This window comes from Psittacula echo (assembly GCF_963264785.1).
Source record: "Psittacula echo genome assembly, contig: SUPER_2_unloc_1, whole genome shotgun sequence".
Classification (NCBI taxonomy): Eukaryota; Metazoa; Chordata; class Aves; order Psittaciformes; family Psittacidae; genus Psittacula; species Psittacula echo.
This window is the reverse complement of record NW_027664283.1, coordinates 454,162-478,348: the sequence shown is the minus strand read 5'-3', so window position 1 is coordinate 478,348 and position 24,187 is coordinate 454,162. Positions and strand designations below refer to the sequence as shown.

General features: G+C 38.6%; 1 protein-coding gene and 1 long non-coding RNA gene across 12 annotated transcripts in view; one reads left to right on the top strand and one right to left on the bottom strand.

Moving 5' to 3' along the window:
- The window catches only part of LOC308218240 (carbonic anhydrase 13-like), a 55,457-nt gene extending 34,710 nt beyond the window's left edge, over positions 1 to 20,747 (top strand). The window contains exons 8-13 of one of the 11 annotated variants that reach the window (XR_013956332.1): positions 361 to 442; positions 834 to 2,819; positions 4,168 to 4,304; positions 10,695 to 10,875; positions 12,539 to 13,243; positions 15,809 to 20,747. The gene's annotated coding sequence lies outside the window, so the exon portion shown is untranslated. Of the gene's footprint in view, positions 1 to 360; positions 2,820 to 4,167; positions 4,305 to 8,458; positions 8,680 to 10,694; positions 10,876 to 12,538; positions 13,885 to 15,808 lie in introns of all 11 variants that reach the window. The other 10 variants (XR_013956333.1, XR_013956334.1, XR_013956335.1 and 7 more) reach the window with 10 other exon arrangements.
- On the bottom strand, positions 2,065 to 3,955 carry LOC308218243. The gene is made up of 3 exons (XR_013956341.1): positions 3,637 to 3,955; positions 2,645 to 2,760; positions 2,065 to 2,203 (listed from the first exon to the last, which is right to left on the bottom strand). It is a non-coding gene; the product is annotated as an uncharacterized lncRNA (long non-coding RNA).
- Positions 20,748 to 24,187: the final 3,440 nt, after the last annotated feature.

Genomic DNA, 24,187 nt, shown 5'->3' with positions numbered 1-24,187 from the left:
TCTAACAGAATTGAGAATAACAATATGCTTTATAAATGCTGATTACTTTAGCTTTGCAAACCCTCTGAGACAAAATTTAGGACTTTCGAGGAAATAACAGGAAGTTTTTCTTCTGCTTGGCAGAGTAATGCCAATAGTAGTGCAAAAACAGTCTGTTGTTCAGAAGTATATGATTGCCTTGATCATATGTTCTTATCCTTAAAATTCATTTTGAAAGCATTCAGAGAGATGGTTTTGCTGGTTTTTTAGTTTTGGTTTGTTGTTTTGTTTTTCTCCTGTCTCAGTTAATTTTGACAGATATGTGCATGGGTTCAGGATTTCTTTGAGTTCTGATTTAGAATTTTCTTTTCTGATTGATAGATAATAATAGCACATGCGATTCAAAACTACTTTCTGTGAAAGTTCACGTTGCTCTAACTGGACTGGAAAGCAAACACAAAAGGTGGGAGCTCATGAAATGGGTATTTGGGTAAAAATATCGGTGTAGAAGCATGGGAAAAGTTGTCAATATGGGCTAAATCAGGATAAGAGACAGTTATGTCCACTAATTTAACTGAAAGGCCTGTTTTTCCTAGTCCTCATCACTGACTGCAGTATTTCTAAGGAAAAGGAAGAGCAACGTGTTTTCAGTATGTCAGTAACCGACCTTCAGGACAAGTGACAACTGCCAAGCCATCCGGCTTGCTGGAAGCTTCAGCTACATTCGAATACTTGTCTGCATTCCAGAGAATGAAATAAAGCTAAAAAGCAATTTACAGGATCATTTTTGCTGGTTCTGTTATACAGAAATGACACAATTAGAGTAAAACAGAAACACCACTCTGCACTCTTAGGGTCGGACCGTGAAACTGAGACCGTACTTGTGAACGAATGCCTGCAGATTTATGGTGTTCAGCTGAATTGCCCTGGCATTGTCAGGACTTGCATCCAGACTTCAGCTTGGGGTAGACAAAACTGCATGTATTCCTGAAAGCAATTTAGGGGTGAGTACGTAGAGATGTGGAAAAACACAGCTTCAAAGGGACATGTATTTTTCTAACTTTATTGCTAACAGTTTCCTGTGCATGCCTTTAATTCCATGTCTTTAAAACTGTAATGCATTAAACAGCATTTAATGTGGTTTTGCACTTGGTTACACATGGTGCAATATTTGTTCACAATAGTCCCATTCATTGAAAAAGATCGATGGCATGGCAATGAACATCATGGCTGTGGATGGTTTGTATTCAAAATAGATCTTTCAACAAGCATTTGAGAGTATTTGCTTTTATAGAGTTTTAAGGAACTTTGCTCAGCCTAGTATGTTGCATATTATGTGTTGAATTTTTTTTTTTGTGAAATATAAAATTCCAAAACTTACAGAACATGGAAATCATAATAATTTCTTTAAATGCCTTCTCATCTATGAATGCACCTATCCATTCCTTAGCGACTATGTAATTCTATGGCAATAGTCTAGTCCTGGATTATTTGTATAATGTTACAGCAACATGGACACAAAAAAAATAAAAACATCTTAAAATAGGGGCAGAAGACTCTAAAATACAGAAACAGAACACGGAAATAATCATGTAATGCACATGATCTTAAAATTCTGATTTAAATCAGGTTTTTAATTTCTGCTATTTTTTTAAAGCTGAATTGCTTTTCAACTTAATATCTTTACTGTTTCAATATATTTTAAACTTGATTCAAAGCAAACTAATAAACACTTAATCATGTGCTGCTTAAACACGACTTAAATGCACTATCTCTTTACAGCAGAAAGCAATTCTAAAGAGACACCTCTTTCTTATCTTAGCTGCATCAAATGAGATAGCTTTAGTGTTCTCAACAGGGGAAAATTTCTTATTAGGAACACACTTCTGGCTGTGTGTTCCTAATGCCTAAATTAAAAACCCATCTCATTAGTTTGTCATGTTGCAATGTTCCTAAAATCTAGAAAGCTGCCAAAGATAACAGTACATGGATTGAACATGTATTGGTTTTTGGCATGTTGATGACTATTAGCAGGACACTAAGGCACTGGAAAGCAAATAAAATCTGTTACTTTAGAGGTGGGTTTTAATTTTTGTAAACCAGATTTTGCTTCATTATCTGAAGCCATTTAATATACTTGACAGCTGCTGATGCCCTCACTAGACATTTTTTTACCTCTTCTTCTTTGTGAATTTCTTCTGGGTTTCTTTCTTATTTGCTGTTCCTGAAAATCCAGGGGAAAAAAGCCACCTTACAATAATCATCATGCTTGTAGCTTGTAGCTCCAGCTACAAATATAATGTGCTAGGTGATGAAACTCTCTAAAAAGCAGCTGATTTAGTTTTAAGCTGAATGTACTTTTGCAGCTGGTATTTTAACATTTAGCAGGTGCTACTTACTTTTATACCTGCACATTTCAGATCTATTTCATTATTTAAGTACTATTTCAAGTATCTAATTTAGAATAATAAGTACTGATTACAAACCCCAATTTGTTTCCTCAACTTTGCACATGCAGAAATGGTATTGCTTTTGCAAAATAAAATAATTATCAATCAATCAAAACTATCTACATATGCTTTTTTTTTTTTTCCTTTTTGCCTGGGGATGATGTATGTGGCCAGACTTTGAAAACTTGGCTTTGACATTTTTCCATTGACTGTACCTCTCAGGCATATATCCTTCCATCCACTGTGTGCTCTGATCCTTGCTCTTCAGTTTGGCCTTTGGAATGAAACTGCCTCAATTTCCATATTCCAGTGAGAGGTCCACCAGTCAGCACTGCAAATAGATAAAGTATGGTAAAAATATCAATCAATAAAGTCTTCCTGGCAAGCAAGGTATAGATTTTAAAGATTTTTTAACTTGAAAGCCATTTTCTCCATGTATACATGTTAACGTATCTTGATATTAGATTAATTTTTAAACATCTGGAGGAAAAAGAAAACAAAACAAACCATAACAAAAAACCCTCAACACAACAGTTTATGCAGTTGAGCCAAAGTTACTGAAGGTTTTAATTCTAGGTATGTATATAAGTGCATTGATATTAGTAAATCTGCATGTCTCCTTGATACAGTTCCAAAGTTCAGGTGAAATACATGTGAATACACCTACTTCAGAAAGAAAACAAAAGGAAAAATAATGCAGAAAACCAGCAGTTCGCCAAAACCAGTAATTGGATTTTAATAACTGCAGAACAAACAGTCCTACCTCATGGAATTCACTTCTCACTAAAATTTATTTATGAGAGTACTTTAAGGTCTCTTTCTTCACAGAAGTAACAGTTACAGGTACTTGATGTTTTCTGAATTTAGATTATGAGATGCCACAGGTGTACTTGGATGTTGCTGGCACTGTTTGTTGTTCATTATCATTAGTTCCTTGCTTACAAGAACACAAATAGGTATTGATTCCCACCTGTAACTGTTCACAATGCTTAGAAATACGTTCCTGAAGTTCTTGCAGCACTTGCAGTATTACACACCAACACAAAAAAATCTCTTCTTTTGTTATCAAGGTAACAAAGAAAAAAACCTAGTCCAGAATGATTTCATATGGAGTTATACTTTTACAGATGTATAAATCTCCCACCTCATGTTGATAACAAAATAAAAAGCACAGTTGAGTAACTGTGTTTAGAAACCTTCCTCTTACCTTCTACTCCCCAAATTAGTGATTATCCTGATGATTTCCTACTGGGAAATTGGCAGTCCATTTGCCGTTAACACAAGAACACTTGCCAGCAAGCCCTAATTTTAAAGAACATAATTTCCTGTGACACTTAAAGTTTATTGCCAACTAGTATAACAAAGTTAGCAAGCATACCCTAATCTATGTAAATACTGCTTAAAGGCAGATAGTAGTTTTCTATATATATTGGAGAAAAAGAGAATGAAAAAAAAAAAATTCTCATATCCCCTCCCAGATCCACTTTTTATTAATCTGATTGTCCTTATCCTCAAAATCCAGATGGAATGAGTGTCCAACATTGACAATCTCCTCACATGTGGAAAGTTCAGCATTGTTAAATAGTTGTATTATCTATATTTATAACCATTTGAACAGAGTGTATGGAGTAATTATTTCTATATAAAATAAGGTTTATCATAGACAAATGTAGGCATTGCCTTGTCATCCTGAGTTGCAAAAATGGAACCTGTTGACATTTTCCTGTTTTTCTTACAGGCTATTCTCAGTAATAGGAAACTACTGATATCTGCCTTTGCAGATGTCCGCAGCTGACGTCAGGAATTTCAGATACCATTGTGCAAGTAATGGTATAACCTCTAAAACTTGATGCCTAGGAGTATGACAGCTTTTAGGTGTGTCTCAGTTATAGGTGGATTGCAATATTCTGTTGAATTTTTTGTTGTTTTTATCAGAATGGAAAATGTTCAAGGGAAAATTACCACCAACAACTTCTGCTGAAAGAAAGACAGCTTCACCTGCTTAGTCCCTGATCAATTTACTAGTCAGATTACTAAGATGGTATTGGTGTTTCACTACATCATGAAATTTCTCCTGGAAGCGAAGGGTGCACAATTTATGGTCCTCAAGCAAACTTCCTGTGCAAATTATGTGAGAAATGGAGATAGCAAAACAAGTAGATCAGCTGGAAATACTAGGTTTGCTGGACCTGGCCTGCTGTTAACTTGCAGTTCTTCAGCAGGAAGTCTGAAGATCTCAGGAACCAGGCTTGCAGCAACCCTTCAGCACCTTGTTGGGGCAAGGGGAACTGGGAGCCTGCTGCTGTCCTGGCTGCTATGATCTGGAATTGCTGTGGTAAATTACTGCCACGTTTAGACTTGCAACAGACTTGGCTTGGTTTCAGTGACTGTGTTTTGAGGCTTCAGAAACTAAACCTGACACTAGACACTAAAAAGATTCAATCCACTGCTCTGGAGAACTGAGGCATACAGCAGGCAGCCCAGGAGCACCCAAAAATACTACTTTCATACCAGGCACTCAGGACTTGCAGACTCTCTCCTGATGCATGAGAAGATTTGGGATTTAAGTCCAAGTTACAAGGTTATTAGGAACATGTAAACCTCCCAGCCTCCTATCTGCCCCCTAGGATAGTTAGAAGTCCTGGAGGGACAGGTAGGCCCGTACTTTGGGACAAAGATATTCATGGCTCAAAAGTTTTTCACTTTAAGGATCTGAACTCTTTCAAACATATTTGGGGAGGGATTTATCAGGCATCAGTAAAATGTATAAATTCTTTAAAGAACTGTTTTGAAATAGACTGTGTTTCTTGCAGAAGAGAAACCCTGACTTTTGACCAGATCTGATGTCAATTATCATCATTGCTTTGGAATAATAAAGGATAAATTCCTTCATTCCTATGACAGCCACAGCACCAAATCCTCTGCAGTTGTTCACACTCACAGCAGAGTGAAAGAGCCAGAGATTCCTCAGTTCCTTTTCTGATCAGTCATCTGTAGGCAGTGTTGGTCACTGTGAGTTAATATAGATAATATCAAAAACCTTCTGTCAGGTGTTAAGAACAATGGCTGGACCACAAAAAAACCCCCAAGTGACTAGTTAGGAGTAATCTACAGAGATCTGAAATTGTGTTTATGGTTTGAGTGAAAAAGAGGGTGCAACATAATATGAAGAAATTCAGTGACAAAAAACACAACAGAGTAGGACAAGATAATTTTGAACGTTCTAACAGAGAAGGGAATCAAATTTTAGGAATAATAGGCAAAGGAAATATAAATCTTGACTTGTTATACAGATGCAATGGGAACATAATGTGGAAAAATATCCACAGTATCTTTTGCTTGATCAGATAATCAATGTCAATTTTCTGACTATGAAAGATATTCTTTCCACGCGAGGTGAGCATGGCAGAGAGTCAGTAAAATGATCTCTTGGAAGAGGAGCCAAGATTTTATAATTGTGACCTTTTTACTGTCTCATCAGCCAGGCTTTAGAGTAATTCTAGACCACCGACTAAAATGCAGCAGACAGTGTGTGACTGACATAACAACTGGTTTGCTTCTTGAAACCCAACACAACTGGTTTATGATTTCTCCCATCTATATTTCACCCTTCTATACCTCCTGAAGTTTCAGCTTTTAACTACAACCCTATTACTACTGCTAAAATACTTAATTACTAGTATTTCTTAATTAAAGTATAAGCTGTTCTTACAATTTTAAATTAAAGCCTGTCAAAACCAATTTTTTTTTTTTTCTGTGTGAATGTGGAGAGTAAGATTAATGTTATGAAGGAGCTCTTGAGCTCACGAAGAGCTCATGAATCAGCATTCAAAGGAAAAGAATACAGTATTTCTTTGAATAGACTTAGCACATATTTTAATTCTTGAAGTTACAATGTGGCTGTATCATTAGCTTTTCTGCAGATGACAAAGAAATTAGCTTTGACTTTAAACAAAGTCCCAGGAACTAAGGTGATGCAACTTAGGAAGGGTGGCTCATATCTTACCACTTGTTGCACAGCACTTGACATTTGGGTGACTTCTTTCAGTTCCCTCTCCTACCTGACAATATGATAGACAATTTGATTCAAAGCACTTTATAACTATTTCTGTGGCTCTTGTGCATTCCTCTAGTGTACTTGTAGTCCAGACATTGTCACGTTATACAAATGCACTAGAATTGTGGGATTAAATTGCAAGACAGCAACTACAAAAGATGACCCAGCAGCACAGGCAGCTGGATGGTTAACCATGGATAGTTAATAAGCTGTATTCCATCAGCCACTAAGTACTGCCTAAACACTTTAGGCTATCCACACTCTGCAGGGAAAGTGTTAGCACCTTTCCAGGAAACTGGGATGAAAGAAATGTGATATCCTTGGCAAAGCCTTCAAAATATAAATAGAAGTGGATCCCTGGCTTCGCAGATGAGTGTGGACAAAGTTTTGATGTCTATAGCTCTGCAAGTGTAAACCACTATAGATGTTTCTAACTTTCTGCATAGCAGGACACCTAATGACCTTATTTGCAAGTATGAAATTAAAAGTGAACATAGTATAGGAATGAACGTAAAAAGTCTTATTTTAAGGACACTGGACAGAAAGAAACCAAACCAAAAAAAAAAAAAAAAAAAAAAAAAAAACCAAACCAAAAAAAAGAAAAAGCAGAACACAAAAAGCTCTTTGGAAAAACGTTAAATTACAAGAATATTCAAAGGAATTTTTTTTTTTTCATTTTTCAAGTACCAAATACTATGTACCTTGATAATGAATTGATTTGTGAAAAAATCCTACAAAAAGTTTAAAAAATGTTTCACTAGGTCTCATAGTGATCCTATTTAGTTGATGTTTACAAAGAATTAAGATATTGTTATTTTCAATGCTCTGGTCAAAATTAAATAAGCTGTATTAGATAATCTTCCCTTATAGCTATCGTAAATAAATTAGTGGAAGGAAATCGCGAAGTTATGAAAGTTTTGGACTGAGCTAAAAGGAGGATGCTTCCACGCCATCAGGCATTGCTTGGTCTGAGGAAGCTCTGTCTATTCTTGTGAAAAGTATTGAGTAGCGTGCAAGAGATAAGGATTCAAAAATAAAATAAGACATAGTAAATATTGGCCTGTGGCATAAAGGTGTGAGAAATTAGGACCCCAGTGGTTGTGAACAAGATATTTTCTCACGTTACCTTTCACCTGCTTCCCGCACCAGGCTTTGCTAATGGGAAAGATACATTTTACTTTGTCTATGCACAGCTGGTTATTGTGGATAAGATCAAACCTGGCCTCTCTTCGTGAGGGGAAATGTGTCAGCTTAACTGCGGAGGTTTATCTGCTACAGGATACAGTTTTAGTTTTTAATACTAACTAGGCATTTATTTTAAGTGGTGAAAGATAAAAGATTTCTTTATTCATATTTGTTGGCAGACCTATAAATTATGAAACTGTCTGTCCTATAACTCCCTATCCCAGTTATGAGGACAGCCAAAGTCTGAAGCATGGAAAAAAAATTGTGTCCAGCTGATGGAGTATGCATAATCTTTTCTTGTATCAAGTGTTAAGTGAGCTTATGTAATCCATATTTTCTAGTAAATGTCATCAAAACTTTATAAATGTCATTATGCAACTCAGATTCAGGGAATATATTGAACTGCAACTGATACATACAGATATCAGAACAGATTTATAGATGGACATTGCATGGTGATAAATAAAAAAATTATTATTTGCAGTTATATTGGCACAGCATTAAACAAGCTGTGTCAGAAGTGATGGGTAGTCCTATGTTTAATTTTTTTGTTTTAATTCTGTACCTTAATATGTAAGAAGCATACCTAGCAGCAACAGACTTAATCTGGTTTATAGATACAATATATGAAAGAGAAAGACAGACTGCTATGATGATATATTTTACTTGCTCTACATTAGGGGTTTTCAGTTCTTTGATTTCCAGATGCTTAAACATTTACCAACACAGAGAAAATCAAAGCCTACTGAAAGTAAGCTTGCTCTTAATTGTCTTTCACCTTGAAAAGAATCCACGGACCCAAAACAATCCACTGGGGCCAGAAGCTGAAAATCACATTTGTGTGCCATGAAACTGGTGAAAATTATTACCTGAATGATATATTTTGAGGATTTCGTTGGACCCTTTAATTGGAGCTGCTGATCAGTTTGAATACAGCTTTGCCAAGTATTACTCCTAGTGCTTCTGAATAAATTCAGACTGTATGTAAGGAGCAGATATTTGCCAAAGGTAACCAAACATACACAATTTTTGGAGTTCTGTACAAAACAGTATGTAAACAAGTACTTAAAGTAGTCTGTGGTAACAGATGTATTCTGGAAGTTGCATTAGGCATAACTAAACCTTATGATTTTGTACAGAATTAACTGTTGGCTAAAGGGAAGCACATTCTTTCAGGGGTATTACTGACTGTGGAAACTGCAGCGTTTTAATCAAAACATCTCTTCTGATACATTTTAGAAACGTTTCAGAAAAGGTTTTAAGCAGAATGAGGCAGTCACACAACCTCCAGCTTGAGAGGGCTTCAGCAGGGAGCTGTGCCCTCTGCTGCTTGTTTGAGCATAGTGAAGAAATAGCAGTAAGAAACAGCTTGTATACATTAGACCTGAAGCCAGTATGAAATAGGACAATTCAAAGACATCTCCTAACATAAGTATTTTTATAGGGTATGGTTGTTGTCCAAAAGCAATTTCTGTTATTAGGATTTTTGTCAAAATGGTACAGAAAATTTGTGTTTGATTGTAATCTGCTTTGGGCTGCTGAGAATATTTGTTTCTAGTCTCCTGAAAGACTAGTGAAAAACAGCAATGAAAAACAGGAGCAGAAGAACTTCAGAGAAGTTTGGTTGTTTTCTGTTTTTCAGTGACAAAGTATTAAAATTCGTGCTTTCTTCAGAAAAAGTGGGTAAAAATGTGTTAGCTCTTCTATGTTTGAAACCTGCTGCAACTAATAATTGCAATCTAAGAATCATATTTGTTAATAAACAGGAATAGTTTCAGGAATGCCACAGATTTCATGAGTACCCCAGAGCCATTAGACCATCTCTGCCACCTACAGCCATGCCAGTTCCATATTTTGCACTTTAAAAACCCACCTTCGCCCTGTGTAGAGTTCTTACACAAGTGAAACTAGCAGGCATCCCAACCGAACAATCCCAGCGTGTAAACCAGAAGTACAGGAATGCAATGAATGCTGAAGATTTAATGCAAATTGCACAGAAACTGAGAAAGATTTTTGATTGCACACATTCCATCATTCCTGGACTTTCCACTGGGATGTAACTGAGCCCAGTGATGCTAAACAGGACTCAGAAGAATTATTTGTTTTTCATAGATAAACCATGATATTTTTTCTATTCTTAAATGATCTTCACCTTTCCCAAATTTCTGATAAAAGCCTGATGTGCCTGGAAATGTCCAAAGTAGGACCTGCTTGCCCTGCAGTTTAGATTAACTGCATGTTCCATGCTACCTGTCACCATGAAATCATACTTCATACTCCCTAGCTATCCTACTCCTCTCAGAGAAGCAACAAAAAACTTAACTCTGGTGTGTTGGCAAAGGATCAAAGAGAGTTGTGTGAGTCCTAGGTCAATGGAGCAAACTGCAGGTCTCCTCTCAGATTAAAAACAAAGAGAAGTTTTCCAGCCCTGTTCTGTGCAGAGATGGCCCTGAAAACCTGAAACAATGAGACAGACTGAGATGGAGAACAAGAGCCAGTGGGTTGATCTCAGCATGACAACAAACAGAAAGCGAGAGGGCTACTGAAGGGAGACAAGTGCATGATGGCAATGCCACGCATTCATGCTCTTACCTCTTCAGAGAAGTTAAAAAGAAACCCTGAAAAAAATCTCCCTATCCCTTACCATCTCCCTGGTCATTGCCTATCCTATTGCATGCTGACAGAGCAGGGGTGTGGGTAACCATAAGGCTCCCAGCTGCTTCACTGCAACTCTGAAAAACATCCATACCTGAGAGGATAGATAGTAAAAAAAAAATCAGAATTATTCCTTTTGTGAAGAATTCACATTCTGTGTGTTTCTTTGCAGTTTCCCCCAATTTCACACTTCGCAGTAGCAGTGTCTTAAGAAATGACTGCTTTCATTTGAAATGATTATACCCTTGTGTTTCTTTAGTGGAAGATTAAAACCACTCAGATGATCTCAATAACAGCACTCTTCGACAGCTTTCTGAAGTGACAAGAAAACAGTTCTAAATAAAGATATTTTGGGTTCTGTGTTTCAGAAACTGAGCATGAACTTTTGAAGAGTCTCCGGGGAGGCTGTAAGATGCCAACAGAAAATGGAGGACCTGCAAAAGTATTAGGGAATGCAGGAAAAATCTAAGAGGTGCAGAATAACATGAATCTGGACTGGAACTGAAGATGTGGGAAGACAAAAAGGAAATATATGTGTAGGAGAACCTGGTGAGATAAGACTGCTAACTTACACACCTTGAGTACCTCTAATTCAGATATATAGAACAAGGCTATCTTAGTGCTGCTTGATGTTAGCAGTAAAATATTTCTGTCCTTTATAATAACCATGCTGTACTTTGCTGGAGATACTAATGTTAAGTGAAGGTTGGTCCTTCTTTTACTCATCTTTGTCTTGCTCTCTGCCAAATACAACCACCATGGAATTTCTGTTTGCTATTTTTCTTGCAGAAGTAGTGCTCTGGATGTTTTTTTATTTGTCCATGTGATGCTGTTGTTGCCTTTGTGCTAAAACCTGCTGTCCTTTTATGAAGGTTAACCTCATCTAATGAGAGACTTTGGACTTTAGATATATTATTTTTGCTTATTGTTTCACTATTCTCTTATTGAACATCAGCATATGGTGTACCTGGGTGGTTCTTTTACATTAAGCCTACACATTTCTTTTTACATGACTATCCATTCTGGAAGTATATATTTCATCCAGAGACTACTGAGACCACTAGCTCTTCTATTTCTTTCCAAAATTTGTATCAGTAAGTGAATAAAATTTTAGTAACCATTTTAAGAATAAATTTTTCAAGCAGGTCAAATATGTCATTTTAGTATATTTTCTGAGACATGAGATATCTTAGGGTTGTTATTTGTGCAGGAGGTTGGACTAGATGGCTGCCTGAGGTCCCTTCCAATCTGAGTGGTTTTAGGCTTCTGTGAGTGAAGTTTCATCTGGAATATTAAAACATTTCTCTGTCACTATGAAAAACATTGGAACACTAGAAAGAATTATACTGAGTTTCAGCAAAGCTGGTTTCTTTTCTGTTTATTTTCTATGATCAGATATAGGATTCAAAGAATGTGTTGCATAGAGAATATGTCCAGAGTTAAAGATAAGAAGAATGAGTCAGAGATGTGGGCATCAGCTCGGGAATTTTGAACATTGTTGTGCAATGTTTTTTATACTTCATGACATTTGGATTAAGACATAGAGATAATGGTTGATTTTTTATCTTTAGTTCAATCAATCATGCGAATAAGGTAAATCAGCAAATAGTCCAGAATCTATTAGTTAAGATAAACTAATAGAACTGAGAGTTCAGAGATGGATATTTGTAGGAAAAACAGGATATCCAGCAAATGACCGTGTGGGATGTTGCAAGATGGGGATGATCTCAGCTATTACAAACTGGAGACTAGTTCTAAATGAAGGGGATTAAAAAAGCTATAATCAGCTAATGCTTCCTAAAAGCCTAACTAAACTGTTGGATTTTTTCCATTCCAGAGTGCAAAAGCACAGTGAGATCAAGTATTATGTAGTAAGTGTAGTCAGAGAAACAAATCTTTTAAAGACAATATTGTCTGCCATTATCCCAGGACTTTGTAACCTCTCTGAAACAGATGCTTTTCCTTTAATGATGCTGTGATTGTTGAAGGACTGTTTACTTATTATATTGGAATATAATAAGCACATCACAATTAACTGCCACCAATTTATGTTAATTTTATTTACAAGTGATGCTTCTTTAATCTCTAAACTGTGCTGTAAATTCTGAAGAAAGCAGATGGATTGCTGAAGACAACAGAATCCCTTGTCTTGTAAAAGCATGCTTACTTTTCTCAGAAATGGTTTCATTGCTGGTTTATTTACTCTTTACAGGGTCCTGAAGGAGCTGGCAAATGAAGTTGCTAAGCCACTGGCCATCATATTTGAAAACTCATGGCAGTCAGGTGAAGTTCTTGATGACTGGAAAAAGGGAAATATAACCCCCATTTTCAAGAAGGGGAAGATGGATGACCCGGGGAATTACAGACCAGTCAGTCTCACCTCTGTGCCTGGCAAAATCTTTGAGCAGATTATCCTGGAAGGCATGCTAAGGCACATGAAAAACAAGGAGGTGGTTGGTGACAGCCAGCATGGCTTCACTAAGGGGAAATCCTGACTGACCAATTTGGTGGCCTTCTATGATGGGGCTACGAAACTGATGGACAGGGGCAGAGCAGTTGACGTCATCTACCTGGACTTGTGCAAAGCGTTCAACACTGTCTCACACGACATCCTTGTCTCTAAACTGGAGAGACATCAATTTGATGGGTGGACCACTCGGTGGATAAAGAACTGGCTGCATGGCCGCACGCAAAGAGTTGTGGTCGATGGCTCAATGTCCGGCTGGAGACCGGTAACGAGTGGTGTCCCTCAGGGATGGGTGTTGGGACCGGTCTTGTTCAACATCTTTGTCGGTGACATGGACAGTGGGATTGAGTGTGCCCTCAGCAAGTTTGCCGATGACACCAAGCTGTGTGGTTCGATTGATACACTGGAGGGAAGGGATGCCATCCAGAGGGACTTTGACACGCTTGTGAGGTGGGCTAAGATTGGATATAAGGAAGAAATTCTTTACTGTTTGTGTGGTGAGGCACTGGAATGGGTTGCCCAGGGAGGCTGTGAGTGCTCCATCCTTGGCGGTGTTCAAGGCCAGGTTGGATGAGGCCTTGGGTGGCATGGTTTAGTGTGAGGTATACCTGCCCACGGCAGGGGGAATGGAACTAGATGATCTTAAGGTCCTTTCCAACCCTAACTATTCTATGATTCTATTTGTGGTATTAACAAAATAACCTGATGAAGGGCGACTGTGTCTGCTCTGCATGAATATTATTCTCTGTCCTCAGACAATTTTCAAAGTACACAAATATGCCATAGTTCAACCCCTGATGGAGAATAAAGGGGCATGGATATCCTTCCTCTCACAGAAGACCAGCAAATGTGGCTGGGCCTTTGTTGTCAACATGTGGGTACAGAGGGAAGAACCAGAGAAGCAGGACTACTAGCATTGCAAAGGCTTTTCTGGATTCAGTTAATGCTGTCTTACAAAGGGCAGGCAGTTTGCACCATCTGCTCGAAATGCAGGAGAACACAAAGTGCTTTGCTGAGGCAAGCACTGACTAAACAGGAAAGCGCAGGCTGGATTCGCCCAAGTCCACCCCAACACAACCAAAGAACATCTGGTAAGCTAATTCCATAACAAGAATCAAGTTACATTATTTTTTGAAACAAATTCATAGTTTTTTCAAAACTGAATATTTATGTGACTTTAAAAACAGACCACTGTTTTTTTAAAATTAAACTCCAATATCTGTGACAAAAACATGTTACTCATGAACTGTGTCTATAAAGTGTGCAAGCATCTTTAAAGCATGATCACTCCAACTGAAATCAAAAGAATTGGTTATAAACTTAGAATTCTGCACGTGCTTAAATTCTCTGTTAGGACAGGCTTGTGTGCTAGATGGCTTAGCTGGTCAGCAGCAGTCCTTTTCTCTAATTTTGGGGGCAGGGAAGGATCTGAGACTATTTTGCAGACATCTCGTCCTCCACAGCACTAATCTGTCACTGTGACAGTGTCTCAGTGCCCCACTGAGCTTCTGTTTTCTTCATTTTAATAAATAAATAAAAGCTTTATGACCTAATAGGTCATAGAAGCAAATGACTTACTGAGGATCTAAGTAATTGTCTGGTAACACCAAATCTTAGTCTTTATCTGAGTCAATGCTAACAGTTATGATCTGTTTGGATGACAGATGATAAATACATCTTATGTAACCCATAAGGAGGTTTTCCCTGCATGGAGCGTGATTTGCCATCACTGAGGCACTGGAGCTACAATGCTGACTGTGAATGGAGAGACATCAATTTTTTAAGAAACCATTAGTAGCACTCCATGAAAGCGTGTGCAAGGATTGCTCGCAGTTGCAGCAGCTTGCAGTTGTACCAGCTGTACTGTTGCCTTTCCGCTGATATAAGCACTGGATCAGAAATTCTTCTTTTTGGCTGATCTTTAAGAGGGAAAAATCTCTGTTAAAAAGCATTAAGTTGCTGAAGTAAGCACAGTTTGGCTGATAGATGAAAACCCTTACTTGCCTTTCCTTTCGAGATCATCACAGGTGAAGGCATATGAAAACATATCACTAGACGTTTTAATTAAGAAGGGGAGTTAGTTATCTGTAGGTGACAGGATGATTTGGGTAAAAAAATAAGAGCTTCATCACTGAAATCTTGCCTTTGATAGTAGGTATTTGAGTTTACAGATCCTCATTCATTTGCTGCACCTAGAATGATAAGTCTATTTGGAGTCTCATAAAGTTCGCTGTGTTTTGTAGTAATACATCTGAGAGAAGAGCTGAACAAATTGCTTTAGGCAGACAGGTTATGCAGTTTCTCATCATGGTGCTAAGATGAGCCTGGTCATAGGGATTGTTCAAAGATATTAAAGAAATACTAGAAAACAAAACTTTTTGTTTTGACACTTTCATTTTGTTAAGTAACAATATATTTTCAAATTAAATTTATTTTAAAAAATTCAAAATAAACCAAATGATGAAAATTATGTCAGTGATAGAAGTGGATTTAAAAATTGGTTTAACACAAAATACCTTTTTTCTTACCTTGTTTTTGTGTTTAATTTTCTGTTTAGCAACTGACATCTGACATGAATTCAGAGAATTTGACTTAGGATGCTACTTCTGGTGCCATTAATGTTTATTTGCAATTAGATATTTTTCATTACCCAGAATCTAGTATTACTTGTATAAATTTGCAAACATATTTTGGTTACAGAAGTATGTGTGTTCTCTGTGCATGAAAATTTATTAGCAGAAAATTAGGACATATCCACATTTAAAGATAGATTGGCTCCTTTATAGTGTAGTCTATTAAAATAATAGAGTAGATAAAATTGTTAAAAAAATATAAACTAATAAAAGCTAGAAGCAGATATGTCATCACTTCAAGCCTCCTGAGGAATCCAAGATGTTCTGTACTTTACTCTTGTTTTGTCCAAATTAATACTGTTCCAGGTGAGAGAGGTAAAAGGCGTAAGTTGCATGTCTGTAATGTTCCTCTCACATAATCTCTACCTTTCTTTTTCCATAGTAATAAGACATGCAAATGGCTCGATGTCCGGCTGGAGACCAGTAACGAGTGGTGTCCCTCAGGAACGGGTGTTGGGACCGGTCTTGTTCAACATCTTTGTTGGTGACATGGACAGTGGGATTGAGTGCACCCTCAGCAAGTTTGCCGATGACACCAAGCTATGTGGTTTGGTTGATACACCGGAGGGAAGGGATGCCATCCAGAGGGACTTTGACTGCTTGTGAGGTGGGCTGATGCCAACCTTATGAAGTTTAACCACGCCAAGTGCAAGGTCCTACACCTGGGTCGGAGCAATCCCAGGCACAGCTATAGGTTGGGCAGAGAAGAGATTCAGAGCAGCCCTGCGGAAAAAGGCTTGGGGGTGTTTTTCGACAAGAAAATGAACATGAGCCGGCTTCAGTGTGCGCTTGCAGCCCAGAAAGCCAACTGTATCCTGGGCTGCATCAAAAGAAGCGTGACCAGCAGGTCCAAGGAGGTGATCCTGCCCCTCTACTCTGCTCTCATGAGACCTCACTTGGAGTATTGTGTGCAGTTCTGGTGTCCTCAACGTAAAAAGGACACGGAACTGTTGGAACAAGTCCAGAGGAGGGCCATGAGGATGATCAGGGGACTGGACCACCTCCCGTATGAAGATAGGCTGAGAAAGTTGGGGCTTTTCAGCCTGGAGAAGAGAAGGCTGCGTGGAGACTTCATAGCAGCCTTCCAGTATCTGAAAGCGGGCTATAGGGATGCTGGGGATGGACTCTTCATCAGGGACTGTAGTGACAGGACAAGGGGTAACGGGTTCAAACTTAAACAGGGGAAGTTTAGATTGGATCTAAGGAAGAAATTCTTTACTGAGAGGGTGGTGAGGCACTGGAATGGGTTGCCCAGGGAGGTTGTGAATGCTCCATCCTTGGCAGTGTTCAAGGCCAGGTTGGATGAGGCCTTGGGTGGCATGGTTTAGTGTGGGGTGTCCCTGCCTATGGCAGGGGGGTTGGAACTTGATGATCTTCAGGCCCTTTCCAACCCTAACTATTCTATGATTCTATGATATCTGTAAGACAAATGGGTGCAGTAGCATATGCTCCCTTCTTGATCTCCCATCATAAATACCTTCTTTTTTTACATTTTATTAATTTTAGACTCTGGAGTTTAATTGCAATGTGATTAATTAGATTAAACTGTTTTGAGAAAGGGCTTAATCTTCCTGACAGAAGACCATAACCTGCAGCATCCCTGAATTTATAGCTAAACACATGCTACAGGTCCTGGAATACACAGATGAGAATTGTTGGCCTGTTGCCCAATAGTGTGTGTAAGACCTATAATTGAAACACTACGTTTATTGCCTCTGTCAAAAAAGGTACAGTGATGCAAGGTTATGAAAATACTTTCCATGTCTCATGCCTTAAAATACTTGGCTATAATTTATGTAGAGAATCTTTGCAAAAAGTACGTACTTTAATCTGGAACCCCCAGCCAGAATTACACATAAAAAGGCTGAATAGTGAAACTAGTCTTACAAACATCAATGTTTAGGGAAGAAAACCGAGAAATACTAACATAAATTCTGGGTTGCTGCAGGTGTTCAATCAGCTGTTCTTCCCACCCAGCATGCTATTTGCAGATAATAACTCTACAAGAAAATAATGAAATAGATTGGTGCTGCTGTGCAGTGCAGGCACCCAGAACAGATCATATTTCCCCTCTTCAGTGAAGGTGTTCCTGTAACAAGTAGGCGCTAACATTTAGCATTTGTGTGGCTGTTTTGATTAATAATAGCATTTGCAGTAATCACCTTATTAATCTTTAATACAGTCTTGTGAGATAGGGAGTAGGGTGCTGTACTATGCAATTATAGTAATGTGAGCACTGGTTAGGAGTGACACTCACAGGACTTCAGAGGTGTTAGAGGTAGGACTAATTTCTTGTCATATCACCTTCACTACAGTTGCGCTGTTCTGGAGGAATTTGCTTTCTGAATAGCTGGGAAATCTTTGCTGTGTCCATGTGGATTGTTTGAGAAATTGACAGATACGGCTTGGTTACATAAACTGCTACTATTGGCTGTCTTGAAACTTCTAATAGGTATTTCCTGATCTGTGATTGTTTGTTATCACATATTTATTCCTCATTTCTCTATTCCAGCCCAACATATTTCTTAAAACTAACCAATAAGATCTACTAAGGAATTAGGTCAGTTAACATTTTGTATCTAGGTTGTGCAGTAGTGAACTGGTGCATCATTCATGTCCTCAGAGAATGCACCTCAGTGTTCATCCTGAACACAAAGGTTTCATCATTCTTAACTCTGAGCAAACCAAAAGCATTTCTAAGTCTAGAATGATTGCTTGACTATATAGAAAGGAGAGTTTCTTGAGATTACTAGGACTGAAGGAAAGACAACAACCCAGCTCCAAGCAAACATGAAGAACCAAAGAGAATTATTTGTATTCTCAACTGCTTTCCACACTCAAAACTGTTCTCCTACAATGACAGGGATTAGGATCTGTGCCTGTGACTATCTGGGGTGGATGCACAATCACTGCTGTCAAGTGGGACAAAGTCTGTAGTTCCAGATCACACATGGCATGCGGCTAGCAGCAGACAGTGCTTGCATGCTCTGGGTTAGGGGCCCCAGGCTGGGATAACAAAAACAGTTTCAGTGTTCACTATTACTGAGCTAGTTATGTGTTGATTGTAAGCAGTGACCACTACCGAAGCGGCTGAAGCAGCAAATACCAGAGGCCACCTCTCAGTGTCACTCCTTAGTACGATGCTGCACTATTTCCAAAAAAACCTGAAGTGCAGCACAATATAAAGGTAGTCATTGTCTTCACTGCAAGCATGAAGTGCGATTACCTTTTACCTCTAGCTTATCACATCAAGACCCTTACTAGTCTTCTTTGCAGAGAAGTTAGGAAGATGCAGAGTGTTTGTGCCAGAAAATATTCTGTCCTTGTCTAGGAAGAACAGTTCCACAATGACATAAAAAGTTTACTAATAAAACCCCTCAATTTAAATATCCAAAAGGTAAGTAAGTATTGCATTGATACTTTTTACTGCATTTATAGGTAGTACTGAAGCATCCTTAAGGTCAAGAGTCAAGAACTTAGTTCTGAAAGGGTCTCAGTACTTTGGCTCCATACTTCAAATGTATTTCTGTACCTCAGCACTACTGTATGTAGTATGTGAGTAAGGTCACTAAAACAGCTATGAGTTTTTAATGGCAGTTTAGTTGTATCATATAAAATAAGTCTAGCAATGATCATCAAAACCAATCGCGAAGTTTTGGCGTTCATTCAGGAGAGAAAAGATTAGGGGATTTTTCAAGACACATAATGAGATGCATTGGGCAGCCAACACACTTGTAGAGAATGAAGAGTAACACCACAGAGAAAGTTAAAGAAATTTCAAGGAAGAAACTGGAGAACAGAAGGACACAGGAAGGTAGGAATGGAGGGAAAAACTAGTAAAATCTTTTGTGTTGAACAGATCACTGAACTGAGTCTGCTGAACTGTCAGACCACCAGCATTTCAGTTAGTTGTACTGGCAACTTTGAAGAGCAGACGTTGCAGAATCCACAGCCCAAGCTTATAATGGTCATGCTAGAGAAAGCTGTATATTTCAGAGGAGCCCACAGAGATGCATCAGTATAAAGTCACAGAAATGAGACTTAAAATGCAGAGGATGGAATCTGAGGATTTTGTCCATAAGACTGTAACATACTACCAACTGCAAAATGAGGTACTGCTTTATCACTGTATTCTCAGAGAGGTTTTTAAAGATGACATCTTAGGATCACTGCATATCATTCTTTTAGTCTGTTTCTGTGGGGTTTGTTAAAAAAAATAATAAATGCCTTTGATATATTCTTAATTTCTTATGCTGTTCTGAGAAGAACGTTAACATTTCCAGCTAATATTGGTTTTAGGTTAATGAAAGTTTTCTATTATGTATTTCTTTCCCTCTCTTATGGTATTACCTGCCCTTCAATATGTGTTACTGAGATTTGTGTATTTGACAAGCATGGGTTTCCTTATACTGACTACTTTTTAATTACATACTCCTTACGCTTCCTATATACATATAAATGTTTATACTTCTACACATCAAGTTCTCTTTTTATGACCTACAGATGCTTTGCAAGTTGTTTTGTTGTCTCAAGAGTGAAATCTTGACCCCATTAAAGTGAAGAGAAGCACAGATGTTGATAGAAATGGGATGCTATGCTCTGACCTTTCAAAGTGCGCAAATGGTATGGATTCATAAGCAGTGAGTTTCTCAGGGCTTTAGGAGGCAGCGATCTCAAGGGATTTCTGGAAGATGATTACGAGCTGAAAATTCTGCTGCCTGCAGAGGGCATATTTCAAGGGCTGAAAATCCAATGATTTTCTTACATAACTCTCTTTTAGGAGGCCATGTCTCACCAGAAAAAATGCATTAAGTATTTCTGATTTGCTGCATCATTAACTATGTGACATATATCCAAAATGTATTCTGTAAAACTTTTACGAAGTCCTCCAGCTTCATTTTAGCATTCTTGTGGTCTGGTTAGGGCTGTTTGTAGGTAGATGTTACTGCCAGAGTATCATGCAAGATGAAGGTCATACATAAAACTCTGTCTTGATATAGAAGAGTTGCCAATCTGCTGGAATTTCCAAACAGACACGTCCAGACCTTATAAATGCAAACAGGATAGGTCAAATTCTCATACTTGGATTATTTGAAGTCAGGCTGTGCCAGTGTGTATAAAAGTAGACAGCTTAGCTCAGATTTGGATTTCAGTGTGAGTGCCACACAAGCAAATCCCTATGTCAAAAAGAGAAGAGTTATCTTCTTGCAGAGTTCATCAGTTTAGTTTTTCAGATCTGGAAGTCATGTCTTAAACAGGCAGTATATTTTTTTTTGTACCAGATCTGTATGTGACATCTAATAAATTTACTTTTGGGGGGTTTTGGTTTTGTTTGTTTGTTTTTGCAGTTTGTTGTTGTCGTTGTTGTTAGGTTTTTTACTGATAGTCTCTTATGTCTATGCTCACTACAATAGATTGCCACAAGGAAAACTTGTTCATCATTTAGTTCCTTTTGCTAAATCTGAAGTCTGACTTACTGTTTCCATGTTTGTTGTATCTTATGAACTAAACATTAAGTTCTGCAAACAGTAATGTAGGTTCTGAGCCACAACAGTAGAAATGAGATTTTGCAAGCAAGGTCCTAGAGTCTGAAGTGCAGACTGCAGTTATGCGCCTTCTGAGAAGGGAAGATGCATTAAAAGTCTGCCTAATGTTTGTCTAGATGTGCTACATTCTGTGTTTCATCAAATAAAGTAAATGTAGGTGAGGAACACATCATGCACAAAAACAACGTAATTGACCCAATACGCTTCTCATTTTCCCTTGGCAGATCTTCCAATACAGATCTGGCCTTCAATGGGGGTTTCCATTCATGCCTACAATGTTTTCCGTAGCATGGCATCTCAGTGAAGTGGAAGGCATATGACAATTTGGCTTTTTTGGCTATGGCGTCCTCAATCAAAAGCACTGAGTGACATTCCTTTCTTGCACTGTCCGGCATGCAATGTGCAATATGTCAAAAAACATTGCTGCCCCTTCCATATGGTGTATTGTTTTCTTCCACAAGCTATTAAATACAGTGGAAGATATTTCATATTTAGATTGGTCACAGGCAGTGAGTAAATACTTTTGCTCATTTAACAATGTGCTTATTGTGGGCACATTCTGTGCTCCAGTAAAGCCTTTTGCATGAAATCACCCATGGGAAATAGCCTTAAGCACAGTGGAACCTGGAAAACTTAGCTTCGAGCAGGGGAACTCTTGAATTACATCGTGCTGGTATATTTATCTCTATGTGTCCCCTTACAATCAGCCATCCCTAGCTGTCACCCTGGCCCCTGGAGACTGCTGGAAACTGGCACACGGAGGTGGAGCAGCACTTCAATTGTTCTATGTCAAGGTATTGGCCAAACCAGTCCTGGCTGGCAGAGCCCAAAGCTGCTGTAGGTCACTTTCCCATGCATCATTCTTCTGTACATGCTTTGTGTGCTCTGGGTTAAAGCTGTGGCTCTGAGCCATTTTCCAGACTCCACTTATTCCTGCTTTACATTCTCAAAGAAAGGGTCTATGATCTCAGGTAAGCTATTTTCATAAGCGAGGTGAGCATGATTATGCTTTTTGTTTCTTTACTGCAAACAAATATTGCATCTGAACTACAAGTCAAGTCCAACACAGCATCCCATAGCCATAGCATGTCAATTAGTTTTGGTTCCTCTGTTTCAATCTTTCATTTAGGAGACAAATATATAAAACCCTCTTTTGGATGAAGATGGTCAGGACCATCTTCATGAACAGGACCACTATGTTTTATTTATTCTGATAAGCATTTCAAATAAACTGTTGTCACCAGGTGTCCAGCTGTGATCCTGTGATTGGGTACCAGTTTCAGACATGTGTGATGTGTGCATTTGTCTACCTTACATGGAGGAGAGGGGTATTACTGTAACAGAGAAGCACTTCAGCGTGAAGAATGCTGTTTTATATCCACTATGCAGAATGCTGGTTTATATCCACTGGGATTGGATTATACTACTTTTTAATATTACACTTTTACAGCTAGAGAGTGACAGGAAGCTCTCCGGCAGGTATCTTTCAAAGCTGTGACATCTGCTGCTTTCTTTAACGACATCACTTTCCATGTTACGTCACTTGTTTTTTACTTAAGTACTTACACTGTATGTGCTGCGTTGCTGGATCGCTCTAAAAGGACAGTAAGAGAAGCCAGATCTAGTATTTATTCAGCCTGCACTTCACCTAGCAATCTCCATCTGATGCTCAGATCAATTCTAACTTTAAGGACGAAATCAGAACACTATGAACAGATGAACAGCTTTCCTTCTGCAACTGAAGTAACAGATAACGACTTTACTAATATTTCAGCCATTAATGATGCTGCTGAAATCTGCCATTTGCTTGGGTCAGTTTGCTTTAATTCCCCAGTTTTCCTCCTACCTTTCCTTCCTTGATTTCTCAACCCTTATCTTTCTGATGAAACAGATGTCAGCCGTACTGCAGCTGAGTGTGCAGAAATCCTGAAGTGTTTCATGAATGGTATAGGTTCATCTTGTTCTGCTCTTGCCTTTGCTATCGCAGATGGCTGTTGGCTTTCTAAAGATGTCAGAGGTTTAGAAAATAAAGACAAATCACTTCAATGCAGCTATGAAGGTACTAGGTAAACTTCCCCTAAATGTTTAAAGCCGTTTCATTTTCTTAGTTATAATGGCCTTTCCATGATAGATGTATCTAATTCCTAGAGAAAGCAATGTTATGCAAGTTAAATGATAATGAATTTCTTAGACAATATCAGAAGAAAAGGATAAATGTGAAGGTAGGTCCTAAGGGACACAAAAATAATTTACTGTGATTATCTCTTAATGCAGATAAAGCTACTACATTTTCTTTTCACTCTGCCTTTGATGGTGAAAGTAACAGGAAAAGAATACCACCACCATCAAGTCAGTGAGGCACTGTGATATGACCCAGTGCCTGGGGCTGACTCCAAGTACTCACACTGTTGATCCTACCATTTGTCACTTCTGCATAAGTCAGTGCCTAGAAGTCACAACATGCAGAAGCTGACAAAGAGCCGATCATCTGGGTGCAAAAGGAACAGTTCACTGGAAAGCTAAAATATGAAGACTTGCTGTAGGCATGGAGGTCCTTAAGAGAGAAGATTGTGTAAATTCTCACACAGAGCAATGAATTTAAATACTGGCAAAAGAACTGACTTGTACCCTTTTCTATATAATTGTCCTGGGTTCAGCAGTAGCAGTCAGTTTTTCTCCTTCTTAGTAGCTTTTGCAGCACTGTGTTTTTGACTTTCGGCCTGGGAATGGAGCTGATAACAGCGATGTTTAGACTGACCAAGGACTTTGTGAGTCTCATGCTCTGCCAGGGAGAAGGAGAAGCTGGGAAGAAGCAGGGACAGGACACCTGACCCAAACTAGCCAAAGAGGTATTCCATACCACAGCACGTCATGCCCAGGATGTAGAACTGAGAGTTCCCGGAAGGGCTGGATCATGGCAGGGTGGGGATGAGGTACCAGTTGGTGAGCGGTTGTATTCTCTTGCTTGTTATTTCCTTTATCATTATTACTATTAGTGGTAGCAGTAGTGATTTGTGTTATACCTTAGTTATTAAACTGTTCTTATCTCAACCCGTGGGAGCTGCATTCTTTTGATTCTCCTCCCCGTCCCTCCAGGAGCGGAGGGAAGAAAGGTGGGGGGGGGAAGTGGACTTCGTGGTTCTGATTTACGGCCTGGCCTTAAACCACGACAATAATACAAACCATAGAATCATAAAATCATAGATTAGTTTCGG